The 13,808-nt window shown below is 48.2% G+C and overlaps 1 long non-coding RNA gene across 1 annotated transcript; it reads right to left on the bottom strand.

The window, feature by feature from the left end:
• Window positions 1-10,787: 10,787 nt before the first annotated feature.
• On the bottom strand, window positions 10,788-12,410 carry LOC142584080 (uncharacterized). The gene is made up of 2 exons (XR_012828685.1): window positions 12,125-12,410; window positions 10,788-10,920 (listed from the first exon to the last, which is right to left on the bottom strand). It is a non-coding gene; the product is annotated as an uncharacterized LOC142584080 (long non-coding RNA).
• Window positions 12,411-13,808: the final 1,398 nt, after the last annotated feature.

Genomic DNA, 13,808 nt, shown 5'->3' with positions numbered 1-13,808 from the left:
TCTCAATTTCGGCTCCGCAAGCTGTGCACAAAAGGTCCACGTCTTCAAATTTAGCCCTGTATGTTTTCGTTCTCAAAACCCCCGTCCTAGCTTCGAATAATAGTGAGCTGCCCCGCGAGTTATCAAATAAGAGCTCTCTCTTAATCTCCTGTTTTTGTGACCTATACATAGATAGCGCTGGCTTTCCGAGCATTCTTTCTTCCCACATTTTTCTTTCCGCCTCCTTCACCTCCTTTCCCACACTAGAACTACGTTGGACACCCTCCCTCGGCTGTAGGTATCTATCCCTCAGCTTCCTCGTTCTGAGTGTCCACTTTGTGTTCAAACTTTTCATGTATAGATATTTGTGCACTTTTCCTGCCCACATTTTTTCCTCCAGTGCTGGGGGTCTCTGTTCATATTTTAGCTTACTTATTGCCTCTCTACCTTCGAATGACGTCAATCCCATGTCCCCCTGCACTCGCTCATTAGGGGAGTTCCCGTGCGCTCCTAAGGCCAACCTGCCTACACTTCTCTGTCTCGTTTCCATGCATGCCTGAACTTCCGATTTCATGGACAGTACTGAATTTCCGAATGTGAGGCCAGGTACCATAACCCCTTTCCATACGCCCCGAACCACCTCGTACCTACTATAGTTCCATAGTGCCTTGTGCTTCATTAGAGCTGAGTTCCTTTTCACTTTTTCATTCATAATTTTTTCCTCTTCTTCCAAGTACTTTTCGCCCTCGTTTAGCCATGTGCCCAAATACTTGTATTTTTCAACATGATCAATCTTAGTGCTTTGTATTTCCAATGGTTCCCCCCTTTTTTCATTGTATACTATTATCCCAGACTTCTCTCTACTGTATTGCAGTCCCAATTTTTCTCCCTCCTCTCCACATATGCTCATTAGTTCCTGTAGCCCTACTCGGGTGTCAGCAAGCAGTACAATATCATCTGCATACATCAGTCCGGCTAGTACTTGAGCTACCTTCTGCCCTTCCAGCATATAGCTTATGTCGGTTCCTATTGTCATCATCATCATCAGCCTGGTTACGCCCATTGCAGGGCAAAGGCCTCTCCCATACTTCTCCAACAACCCCGGTCATGTACTAATTGTGGCCATGCCATGCCTGCAAACCTCTTAATCTCATCCGCCCACCTAACTTTCTGCCGCCCCCTGCTACGCTTCCCTTCCCTTGGGATCCAGTCCGTAACCCTTAATGACCATCGGTTATCTTCCCTCCTCATTACATGTCCTGCCCATGCCCATTTCTTTTTCTTGATTTCAACTAAGATGTCATTAACTCGCGTTTGTTCCCTCACCCAATCTGCTCTTTTCTTATTCCCTTAACGTTACACCTATCATTCTTCTTTCCATAGCTCGTTGCGTCGTCCTCAATTTGAGTAGAACCCTTTTCGTAAGCCTCCAGGTTTCTGCCCCGTAGGTGAGTACTGGTAAGACACAGCTATTATATACTTTTCTCTTGAGGGATAATGGCAACCTGCTGTTCATGATCTGAGAATGCCTGCCAAACGCAGCCCAGCCCATTCTCATTCTTCTGATTATTTCCGTCTCATGATCCGGATCCGCCGTCACTACCTGCCCTAAGTAGATGTATTCCCTTATGACTTCCAGTGCCTCGCTGCCTATTGTAAATTGCTGTTCTCTTCCGATACTGTTAAGCATTACTTTAGTTTTCTGCAGATTAATTTTTAGACCCACTCTTCTGCTTTGCCTCTCGAGGTCAGTGAGCATGCATTGCAATTGGTCCCCTGAGTTACTAAGCAAGGCAATATCATCAGCGAATCGCAAGTTACTAAGGTATTCTCCAATAACTTTTATCCCCAATTCTTCCCAATCCAGGTCTCTGAATACCTCCTGTAAACACGCTGTGAATAGCATTGGAGATATCGTATCTCCCTGCCTGACTCCTTTCTTTATTGGGATTTTGTTGCTTGCTTTATGGAGGACTACGGTGGCTGTGGAGCCGCTATATTGGTTCCTATTGTGCTCTGTTCTAGTCTCGTTTCCATTTGGCTCGTGTAAATCATAAAAATCAGAGTCGACAATGGACAGCCCTGCCTGAGACCTCTTCTTATTTTAGCTGGCTTTGTAGTTTCCCCCTCCCATGTTATCTCTACCTCATTATCTGTATAAACTTGTTGTAGGAACCCAATCATCTTTCTATCAAGACCATATTGCCTCAACTGGCTCCATAACTTTTTCGGTTTACATTATCCTAGGCTCCTCTAATGTCTAAAAAAGCTATCTATAGCGGTTTCTGCCTGGCTGCCGCTATCTCTATGCGCTGTGTTATAACAAAGAAATTGTCATCTAGCCTTCTGTTCCTTCTAAATCCATTCTGCAGTTCTCCCAAGATCTCTTCACGTTCTGCCCATTCCTCCATTCTCTTTTTCACCATCTGCATTGGTGCTCTGTGTGTGACTGATGTGACAGTTATTGGTCTGTAGGATTTGATGCTGTCCTTGCTTCCCTTACCTTTGTAAACTAATATCATTCTGCTTGATTTCCAGTCCTGTGGAACATCTCCCCCTACTACTATGTGTTCAATAAGTTGTCGTAATTTTAATTTACTTTTCTGGCCTAATATGCTTACCAATTTCATAGGTATGCCATGAGGTCTTGTCACTGTTCCCACGGGGACCTTGTGTTCAATTCTGTTCCATTCCTTACTTGTCATCCCTCTGTACTCCTCCTCTAATTCTGTCCTGCTGTTGTCATTGTTCTCCATTTTGCTACCCACTGGCTCTGCAAATGCTGCCTCTATTGTTAACCTAATATATTCCTGAGCTTCCTCTCCCTCTACTTTTGTGCCTTCTGGTGTGGTCAGTGAGTGTTGAACCACCTCTGTCTTCTTACTCTGTTGTCTTATGTGTTCCCAAAATTTCTTAGATGCATTTCTGTCTTTTTTTCGTATCTCTGACAACCACTGTACCCCAACTTTTGCTATCTTGGCTTGAATTAATGCCAATGCTTCTCTTTTCATTGCAAGGTAATCCTCCCATTTTGTCTCCACCTCTTCTGGTGTGACTCCCCTTTGCTTTGCTGCTTTGTGTTTTGTGCACGCATCTTTGCGTTGCTCTATGGCCTCCTTAACTTCTCGGTCCCACCAGCTTTTTGGTTTGTCTTCCCTGCTTACTTCCTAGTTTCCTAATCTGTCCCTTCTCTAGCTCTCGTTTAAAGATACCTATTAAGTCGCCGTATGCCCATGCCCTTCGCGGTTGCTTGGATACCATGCTTTCAATGTTTTTCGCCACTTCTTGTAGCTGCCTGTCATTCAATTTGCTCATACCTTTCCTTTCTTTAGTTTCTACCAGTGGTACTGTCCTTCCAAAGCTGATTTTGATTCGTTTGTGATCACTCCCCAGGCTTTTTGTACCTTCCTCATCAATATCCATACATCCCAACCGTTCATACAGCTTGTGGGTCATTAGGCAGTAGTCGATTGTCGAGTGGGTGTTATTTCTTTCCCATGTTATTTTCCCGTCGCATTTAATTTCAGTATTAACTATCACAAAATCATGGACCTCACGAAAATCAACTAAAATCTGCCCTGTTGCATCTGTCGCCCCGTCAAAGTATTCCAAATGTGCATTCATGTCCCCCAGTTTGATTATCTCCCGTTTCATAGCTAACTCCCTGATGTCCTCGGCCATACATTTGAAATGTTTTGCATTCTCCTCTTTCGACTCATTGCCCGTTTTCAGGTACACAACTCCCAGGATTGTCTCAACATTCCCTACGGTGCCCTTGAGCCACATGTGCTCACTGCAGCTCTCCCTTACCCTTTCCCAGTCCTGTCCCCTCACTAGCGCCCCAAGGCCTCCTCCTCTGCGTCCTTTCCTTTTTCTGTTGCACCCTACCCAGGTGTATCCTGGAATGAATGGTGGCTCTTCCTCATCTCTTAAATGGGTTTCGGCCACTCCATATGCCTGAAAATTTTCCGTTTGTAACTGTTCTTCTGTTTCGTCCCACTTAATGCGATTTCTTCCCCCCTGCATGTTGATGAACCCCACATTTACTGCCTCCTTCTTCCTCTTCCTCCTCCGTGTTCCTGTCCTGCCCCCCCTCCCCTGTCCTTTAACTTTTATGTTTTGGCATGCAGGGTCGCCCTGCATGCCTGCAAAAAAGCCTGAGCCCTACGACCCACCCTCGTTCCTACCTGCCATCCCGCTGGTGTAGTGTAGTGAATGCCATCCGGGCCGAAAGGGGGGAAGTTTTTTTCTCCGATCATTCTGTTCACCTCCACCACATCACACCTGAGGGCTCGCCCCAACTCCCTGATAATTACATTGGCCGCCACTACCTGTTCTTCAATGAAAGGGCCCTGTCCCCTGACCTCTGGGACAGTACACAGGGCAATGTGCACCGCCTCAGAGGTCGCCGTTAATTTCCCCACTCCCTCTTGAATCTGTCTGCCCAGCATTCACCCCCTATTCTGCAGGACGTCATTCACACCAGCGTGCAAAATGACCAGGTTTCTTCCCTCTCTGTTTTCCTTCAGTTTGTTTTTGGCTCTCTCCGCCACAGCTTCGAATCGAGCCCCCGGCATGCTTTCGACCTTCACCCTGCTGTCATACTGCACCGTTCTGAGCACTGCTGTTTGCATTCGCGATACGTTGGAGCTTCCAACGACCCAGACCTTTCTGTCTTCAAGCAAATCTTGCCTCCCTTCTGTCTCTGTCGGCTGGGTCTTCCCTGCCTCCTCGTCTTCTCTGCCTCCTGTCGTCTCATCCCTCTGTACCTGTGTCTCCCGCGGTCCCCACGTTAACGTGTCCGCCCCCCATTCTGTTCCTCTGGGTGATCCTCCCGCTTCCTTTTCCTTCAAGTCCTGCTGTGCCTCCCTCTCAGCTTCTCTCTCTCTCATCTCTTTCAATTGTTTTTCCAATTGCTGCCGTTTCTCTCGCTCCTCACTCCATTTCCGCTCTACAGCCTCAATTCTTGAGGCCCACTCCCTCTCGACCCTTTCCTCAAACTCTGCGCGTTTCGTTTTTTATTTCTCGAGTTCCTCGTTTGTCCTCGCCATTTCACTCTTTAGCTGCTTCTCCAAATTCTCAATCACTTTACACAGCCTGCACACAAAGCCGTTCCCTTCCGCCTCCGCCACGGTTTTGAATGTCGTTTCATCCAAATAACACCATCGTTCACACCTCTCACACTGGACGAGGTCCCCGCCTTCCTCCTTGGCTTTTCTAGCCGGCCGTCCCATGAATTCTCTTGTCCTACTGTTATTGAACATTGTAAAAGCGAGGAAAAAAATTAACTATAATAAAGACCACTGGGAATCTTTACAAGAATAAAGAGAGCTAGTAAAATAACCAAACCAATGACCAGGGGAAAAATGAAAAAAAAAGAAAAAAGGACAAAGAAAAAGAAACACACTCTTAGCCCTAACTATTCAACTTTTAGTCCTAACTGTCATGTGTTGGCCACGACCTACTTTATCGCCCTACTTTGGCTAAGAGTTCGCCTGGCTTCACAGTGCTCCAATTCCCTGCCACCTACGTTTCTACGCTGGCCCTATATCCATTCAGATTTCCCGCCGCTGCAATTCGATTTTGGATTGTAAAACTTTATTTGTCCAACAGATGTAGGGAAGGCTTTAAGTCTTCCCACCTAGACGACGGCCAGGAGTCCTTGGACCCTAGCGGCGATTTCGGCCAGTTGGACGGTCTTCAGTTGAATCTCCGGATCGGAGCTGAGTAATAAGGTCTCCCATTGTTCTAAAGACTTTATTCTTCCCTCAGAGGGAGCCTGTGGGCATTCCCACAGAATGTGATTAAGATTAGCCCTGGCTTTACATAGCTTACACTGGCTGGAGTACTGACCCGGGCTGCACGACACCGGGCTTGGAAACGAGTTGGTTTGCAGGCGACGCCAATTGGAGGCCTGGCTCTTGTTTAAGGATGCATCAGCCGGAGGATATTTAACCCGCCCTAGTCTGTAGTGTTGTGTGATTTCTCTGTAGCACACTAAGCGGTCTCGCCCCGTGAAGCCTTCGGCTAGCCCACCAGCTCGGAATGTAAGTCCTCGAGCTAATTCGTGGGCCGCCTCGTTCCCAGCGAGGGAGGCGTGCGCAGGTGCCCAGATTATTTCAATTTTCCTGCTATCTCTGCAGGTCTGCAGGATTCTGTTCGCCTCGGGAGAAATTCTGCCTCTGGCAAAGTTCATCACCGCAACCTTAGAGTCGCTTACTATAATTTTGGCTGAAGTACTTGCAATTGCAAGTGCTATGGCAGATTGTTCTCCAATCTGAGAGCAATCCGTTGGAACTGTGCCACTGGCTATCAGTCTAGTTTCAGCGCTCGCTACAGCTAGGGCCATGCGGCCGTTGCCATAGTCTGCAGCATCAACGTAGAGCACGTCCTTCGAGTTTTTGAAACGCTTCTCAAGAGCCTCAGCCCGTTTCTCTCTGCGTTCCTTGTGATGAATTGGGTGCATGTTTTGAGGTAGTGGTGGGATTATTAGTCGGTTCCGCACGCTTCGCGGCAGGTCGACTTTGATGCCTTCCTGCCCCTCATAGTTTATGCCTAGCCTAGCTAGGATTTTCCTGCCCGTAGGGCTTCCCGCAAGTCTCTCATACTGCGAGATCCTCACTGCTTCAATAATCTCCTCAAGAGTGTTGTGGAGCCCTAGAGCTAAAAGCTTTTCATTTGCAGTGCGGATGGGAAGCCCCAGCGCCTGTTTGATACTTTTACGTATGATGCCCTCAATCTTCTTCTTCTCGAATGACCTAAAATTGAGGAAGGGAGCAACATAAGCTATTCTACCTATCACAAAGGCCTGGACTAGCCTAACTAGATTCGCTTCTCTCATCCCGGACCGCCTGTTGGCGATCCTGCGGATCAGCCTCATGGTCTGCAGTGCGCAGCCGTCTAGTTTCCTTATTGTTTCGCATTAAAGCTGTTGGCCTGAATCAAAAGTCCCAGAACTCTGATTTTGTCCACTTTTGGAATGGGGATCCCCCCAGCTGTGAGAGAGATTTGCGGTTCCTCCTTACTGGCCCTGCCTTTCGGCTGGTATAGAAGCAGTTTCGATTTTTGCGGTGAACATTTAAGTCCCCTAGGTCCGACGTAACCTTCAACTGCCTGGATAGCCCTTTGGAGGGTCTCCTCTATTTGGGCATCGCTGCCCCTAGCTATCCACAACGTAATGTCATCAGCGTATATGCTGTGATTTAGTCCTTCAATAGCCTCCAGTCTTTCAGGGAGTTTGATCATGGCCACATTGAAAAGAAAGGGCGAGAGCACAGAGCCCTGTGGGGTCTCTTTGCTGCCTAATTTAATGTCATCCGATTGGCATTCTCCAATCTGGATTTTTGCTTCTCGGTCTGACAAGAAGTCCCTAATGTAATTGTAGGTTCGTACGCCTACTCCCAAGTCCTGAAGGTTCTCAAGAATGGCTTTATGTGTGACGTTATCAAAAGCCTTCGCTAGGTCAAGCCCTAGGATGGCCTTTGCGTCCCCCGTTTCCGCATCGATGATTTGGTGTTTTAGTTGCAGCATCACGTCCTGGGTGGAGAGCCTGGGCCTAAAGCCCACCATCGAATGCGGATAGAGGTCATTATCCTCCATGTAGTTATTGAGCCGCGTTTGAATAACGTGCTCCAAAAGCTTGCCTGCACAAGAGGTTAGGGAGATAGGTCTTAAGTTCTCTATCTGGAGTTTCTTGCCTGGTTTTGGGATCATCACCACCTTAGCGGTTTTCCACTGATTTGGTAGTTTACCCTCTTCCCAGCACTTCTGCATAAAGTTAGTTAATGCAGTTATAGAGTTATCGTCTAGATTGCGTAGCATTTTATTGCTAACGCCATCCGGGCCTGAAGCTGATTTGGTTTTGAGCTTGGCAATCTCCGCCCGGACCTCCGCCTCGCTGATGGGTTCGTCTAGGCTGGAGTTGCCTACGCCTTCATAGTTAGGTAGGGGTTCCTTGCTAGTGTCGCCTATGTATCTCTCCTGTATGTCCTTCATTAGATCTACCTCTGTACCTTCGTACAAGTGAAGAATTTTTTGAAGGTTCTGTCGCTGCGCTGTTTTGCAGCCCTGTGGATCCAGCAAGTAGCGGAGTAGATTCCATGTCCTAGCTAGGCCTATATTTCCGTACATCCTATCGCAGGTGGACTCCCAGTTCTGCCTGGTTAGTTTGAGCGCGTAATCTTCTATATCTTTATTGAGCCTAGCGATCCGTCTCCTGAGATTGCGGTTCCACCTTTGCCTCCTGAGCCGTTTTTCCATGCTGAGCTTAGCCTCCCACATATGGAGGAGGTGGCTGTCCGCTATCTCCAGTGCAGAGTCCTCCGTTAACTCCTTGGTTGCATTTTTAACGTCCTGGCCCAGTTTCTTAGCCCATTCATCAATATCCCTTATCTCACTCACTGCCGTCTCGCTTCTTATTTCGCGAAAGGCATCCCATTCAACAATTAGCTGGTTTCTGCCTTTTCTCCTGGCAGGGCCTGCGCTCACCACTGTTTCGAGAATAAAGTGATCGCTACCTAGGTTTTCCTGGGTATTAACCCAGGTTGCATCTCCCACGTTTTTGACGAATGTGAGGTCGGGTGAGGTGTCTATGCTGACACTATTCCCCGTTCTAGTGGGGGTTTGGGGGTCGGTCATTAAGGTGAGCCCCCCTTGCTGTGCATCCAGCCAGAGTTCCCTTCCCTTAAAGGGAAGCTGAAACGGTTTTCAATTTCCATGAATAGCTGCGATTGGGAAGAACAGACCTAATAATTTACGGTTCCGTAATTTTTTTCTTCGTTTTATTAATATAAGGGGCGGAAATCGCTTTCTAAATCACCCCCGCGGACACGCCCCCATCGCTTCCCGGCGCGCCGGGTGAGGTGGTCGCCGGAGGAGAGAACCGGCGAGAGTGGCGTCACTGGCGGGGACCGAGCTGCCGGACCGGCGTGCTGGCATGTGCTGGCATGCCTCTTTCCGTCCTGCGCTTTACTGAACGACGCTATGAGAGATCTGCCGCCGCCGCCGCTCACGTTTGTTTTCTTTTGCGATTTTCGTAAACTGTTCTTTCCTTCTGTGCTGCGTGAGTGCCTACAGCCAAGGGTGCCCAACATGCCCTCGTTCTGTGCAGCATTCGGCTGTGCGTACACAGGCGGGCGAGACAATGTGGTGTTTCACAGGTTCCCGAAGGAAAAGAAGCTTGCAGCGCAGTGGGTCTGTGCGGTGAGGAGAGATAAGTTCGAGCCAATGAAATCAACTGTGCTGTGCTCTTCATCTTCCATCAATACGGAGCACATGCAGGTGCACCTAGGTTAATGAAAGCCTGATTAGGCCCACATTGATGCACTCGAGAAATGCGAACATTCGCAGCCATTAACGTCTGGTAACACAGTTTTAGCGTAGCCGGATAGCCTTACGACAAATGCGGAAACGCGTTGTTGCTAGCGTTGCTATACTCCGTTTCATGCATCAGGTGCAACGCTGTGGAGGCTTGAGATCTTCTTGCAGTGGCTGCGTTCGCACTTAGAAAAAGTTCGGTGTTTCTTGACCCGATTTTTGAGAAAATTTTCCATATATAAGCTCCGTTCAGAATGAAAAAAGAATTTACCCATAGAAACAGTCCGTGTACTTATACGGCTGCTAACACGTTCTCTTGAATCAATTTTCTTTTCGGTATTTTTTTAATTGCAGCCCGTCGCGGCAGCTTCACGTGCATGCTCGCGCGAGCAAACGCCGCTGGCACGCTGCGAAGCATAGACGGAAACGCGCGCAGTAATCAATTTTGGTGACCGGACTTCGTGCGTAGCTTCCACAGCGTTGCACCTCAGGTATGAAATGGAGTATAGGCTTGCCTAGTGACATTCGACTTACGGTTGCAGTTATCGTGTTTACCACACGGCGGTGCTAAAACTGCCTAATATCTTTATGTCAACACTAGCATGGAGCACGCATACCGATTCTTGATCGAGCCACAATCGCAAAGTCGTCGAACCATAGTATGTATATTGCACATATAATACCTCTGGCCATCTCTGGATTTGTATGATAAGCAACTTCCATAACTGTACCCCGCAGCACTGCATGTGCGCGCTTTGAAACGCGGCACTTATGTTCGCGATCGTGTATCAACACTCAAAAAACCACGGGACTACTTTAGACAAGCAGCGGCAAGGTGCTTGACATCGCGGAATTGCACCCGTGTTTACAATCTAATGAGAAGTTAGTGCTCCGGCACTCTTCCTGCAGCTAGTTCCCAGTGACACTTTAGCGCATTTTTTCTCCCGGCATTGGAACCTGCAGCTACATGAAAAAAAAAAAAAACATACGTACCAGCTAAGATTTCCAACGCGCAAGAAGGTGCACACATCGCTCTCGCTGTTGGCACACTCAACATTGTCGTTGCCGCCATCGTTTTCCGTATCGGCTATCGGTTCGAACATGTACGGCGCAAATACAAGCTGTCCGAGACAGCGAGAACGTTCCATAATGCTTACAACTCAGCTATGAAGCCAGAACAGAACCATAGAGAAAGAAATTTCAACAAGAGCGGACACTCCCATAGAGCCCAGCGGCCGAATTGACTGTAGCACACCAAGCGGATGTTGTAGACTCCTTCCGGTTTCGGTTTTGGGCGCGCGCGTTTTGAACACCAGTTGGTACACGCCGCGCTGGCTCCGCTGCTCGGCGCGGCATTTTTTTTTCGCTTCTGCTGAACCTCGCGTGGCCTTGGCGTGGAATCGTTTCATTATTACGTAGAAATGATTGCGATTGACCTTTACAAGACTGCACCGAATCTGTCAGGTGCAATTTCATAAAGAAAACGAAAGACGTCTTCTGAAATGATGAAATGTTTATTTTGCTCTATATAAATGCTCGTTCCGGGCTTCTTCTGCATTCATCGAAAGTTGTGGCACCAGGTAAGCAGCAGTCGTTGCCGTACGATGCTCCACCGGATCCCATCAGCTGAAAGTAAATTACAAGCATGTATCATTTTGGCATATTGACCTAACAGGAGTATTTCGTGTAGAGGCGAAACGTGCGTAAGTGGTGAATAAGCGGCATTACAGATAAATTCACTTTTACGTACATTTCGCAGCAAAGACTCCTCCGAAACAATGCCATAAAATCTGAACATCCGATTTTCAAGCACCCCTCCTTTCCCTGGCATTATTTCCTGCACTTTAAGTGCACAAATACACGGGTGACTGCGCGTTTCCAAAACAACTTGGCCTCAGTCGACACGATGGTACGCGAAGTACACACACAGGCTCAGCCAGACCATGTTACACGCTCGCAGAATGCCTTCTAATCGCACTCAAGTCAGACTCGTGGGTGCAAAGCCTGTTTTCAGTCGCTCATAATACGTAGATGTCATGTTCTTGAGCTCCTCCGTGTTATCTTTTACGCGTCCTGCCGGCGCATGCAACACTCCCGTGTTATCACTCTCGGCAATCGCTCGTCGCGTTTTCGAGAAGCGTGAGTACCGAAATAAGGTATATCTTGTTGCAGGGCTATAAAATGAGTCACAAACTTGTGCCACTAAAATTCAGTACACGCAAAACTAACTCACTATGGCCGGCTTGCTTTTTTGCTAACACCTTCACAACCCCAGGCGCGGCGAGCAAGCCTTAAGATATCCCAAAATGTTACCAGATAAATTACAATACTTTTTCGGGTCAGAGAATGCGTCACGAACTTCTACCAGTAAGATCCAGTACACGCGAAACTAACTGCGGCACACAGCCGAGCTGCTTTTCGCTAACTGCGTCAATAAGCCGGGCGCGGCAACCGTGCTTCTAAACTACCCCAAATATAACGACGCTAGTTCCAATAATGTTGGGGGCCACAGAATGCGCGAAAACTTGTCTGTCTTAGGCGCTACGACGCAGTACACGCATGTACACAGGCAAATGCCTCACACGGCCGAGCCGGTTTTCGCTTATACTGCGTCAATAAGCCGGGCGCGGCAAGCGTGCCCAAAACCTACCGAAATAAGTTACAGTAATGTTGGGACTCATAGAAAGCGTCGCAAACATCTCCCAGGACGAGGCATTAACTCAAATTAACTGCGCCAGGACGGCGGAGCTGTTTTTCGCTAACTCCGCCACTCGAACTAAGCCTAAATGTGCTTAAAATGCGCCGCACACTGTCAAACACAATTTCTCACCTTGCCGTAGTCCAGTGGTGCCGTGTCGAAATGCAGACGATACGCAAGAAAAGCATAGAGAAGGCCGGGAGCCCAAAAACATGGGCTATATCCAAAACAGACGGGTCGCCGAGCACGCGAGCTTCGCACGTACGGCCGGCCTCGCTCACTCCTGCGGCTTGTCTGGCGCATGACGTATGCACGCGCGTCTGGCGTGCCGCTAGCTTGTTGCTAGGCAACGCAACAAAAAGTTGCAAAGTGTAAGTTCATTTACACGCAAAACTTTTTCACTTTTAGTGGGAAAGAATTAAAAAAATAAAACGTTGTCTGGAAGTTTATTTCACATTCTTTTTTTTTCTGATGCTCGCGTCAACTATATATATAACGGATGTTGTTGAAACTAGGCGTGACGTCTTTCCTGTTGCCAGTTTTTGAAGATTGTCCCCTCTTGTTGAATTTCTTTCTCTATGACAGAACAGTGTGCAACGCTCTGAAACGGCGGCGCCGACGGGAGACTGCCGCCAAAGACGTCACAGCGGCTCCGACCAATCACTGGCAATAGGGGCGTTCGCGCGATGCCCTGAGGCGCTGGTGCGCGTTTTCTTGGAAAAACAGCCGCTTGCGTCTGTTTCCGCCCTTTTTGAACCAGATATTCGTGTTCAGGGGACTTAAAACTGTAGAATGCCGCAGAGAACTCATTTTTTTCGAAAAGTGTTTCAGCTTCCCTTTAACTCCTTCTTTTCTGTACCCCCAGGCAGCGTGTTGGGCGTTAAAGTCTCCCACCACTACCAAAGCTTGCCTGTTGGCAATACGCAGAGTTTTTTGGAGAAGAGCTCCAAATCGGGCCTTCCTTTGTTTCGGGCTGCTATAGATATTGAGAACAAAGAGGCTGCCTTCTTTCTTTTTTGCTGGAATGAGTTCAACAAGGACGTGGTCTACGTTGATAACGTCCGTGTCGTGCTTAACGACTGCCAAGTTTCTCCTGACCAGGGTGGTTACCCCGGATCTTCCATCATCTGTACTAAATGATATGTAGCCCGATAATTTTGCCATCCCCGCAGTTTCTTGTAAAGCGATTACGTCCGGATTGTCTTTCCCAAGAAGGAGCTGCTGTATGACCGCTCTTTTGCGACGGTACCCGCGGCAATTCCACTGCCAAATCGTGTGTTTATTGTGACTGGCCATGATTGAATTGTGGATTATCACCCAGTGGTATTAGGGTCGCAGCCGTGTGAGAACCACCATGTACCTTCTGCTCTGTTTCCCTCTGCCAGTTATTAATGCTAACCAACGCGGCCCTGTGTTTCTGGCTTTCTTCCGATAGCGCCTGGATGGCTTGGATGACTGATGCGAACTTTGCCTCCCAGCTCGCCTGGAAGTCGTCCATTTTCTTGCACAGATCTGCCATTGTGGGTTCTTGCGGCGCATTCGCGCCTGGTTTCCTTTTCAGAGGTGGGGAGCGGGTGTCATCTACCTGCATCGCCACAGTGCTTTCAACGGTTGGGTGGGTTCCAATCGTGTTAGCTATTTTGACTGCGTTAGCTACTTTCTTCTCCCTTTTTAGCATAGCGTTTTCCTTTTCGAGGTCATCTACTCTTTTAATGAGTTTCTCTACCGTGATTCTCATCTTGGCGAGTTCCTCGGACTCCGTATTTTTTGGGGAGACCTTATCTACCCAGCTCACCTCCCTTTGCTTGTTGGCTTC

This window comes from Dermacentor variabilis, chromosome 6 (genome assembly GCF_050947875.1).
Source record: "Dermacentor variabilis isolate Ectoservices chromosome 6, ASM5094787v1, whole genome shotgun sequence".
In the NCBI taxonomy this organism is placed as follows: Eukaryota; Metazoa; Arthropoda; class Arachnida; order Ixodida; family Ixodidae; genus Dermacentor; species Dermacentor variabilis.
The sequence above is the reverse complement of the archived record's forward strand: the minus strand, read 5'-3'. Positions and strand labels throughout refer to the sequence as shown.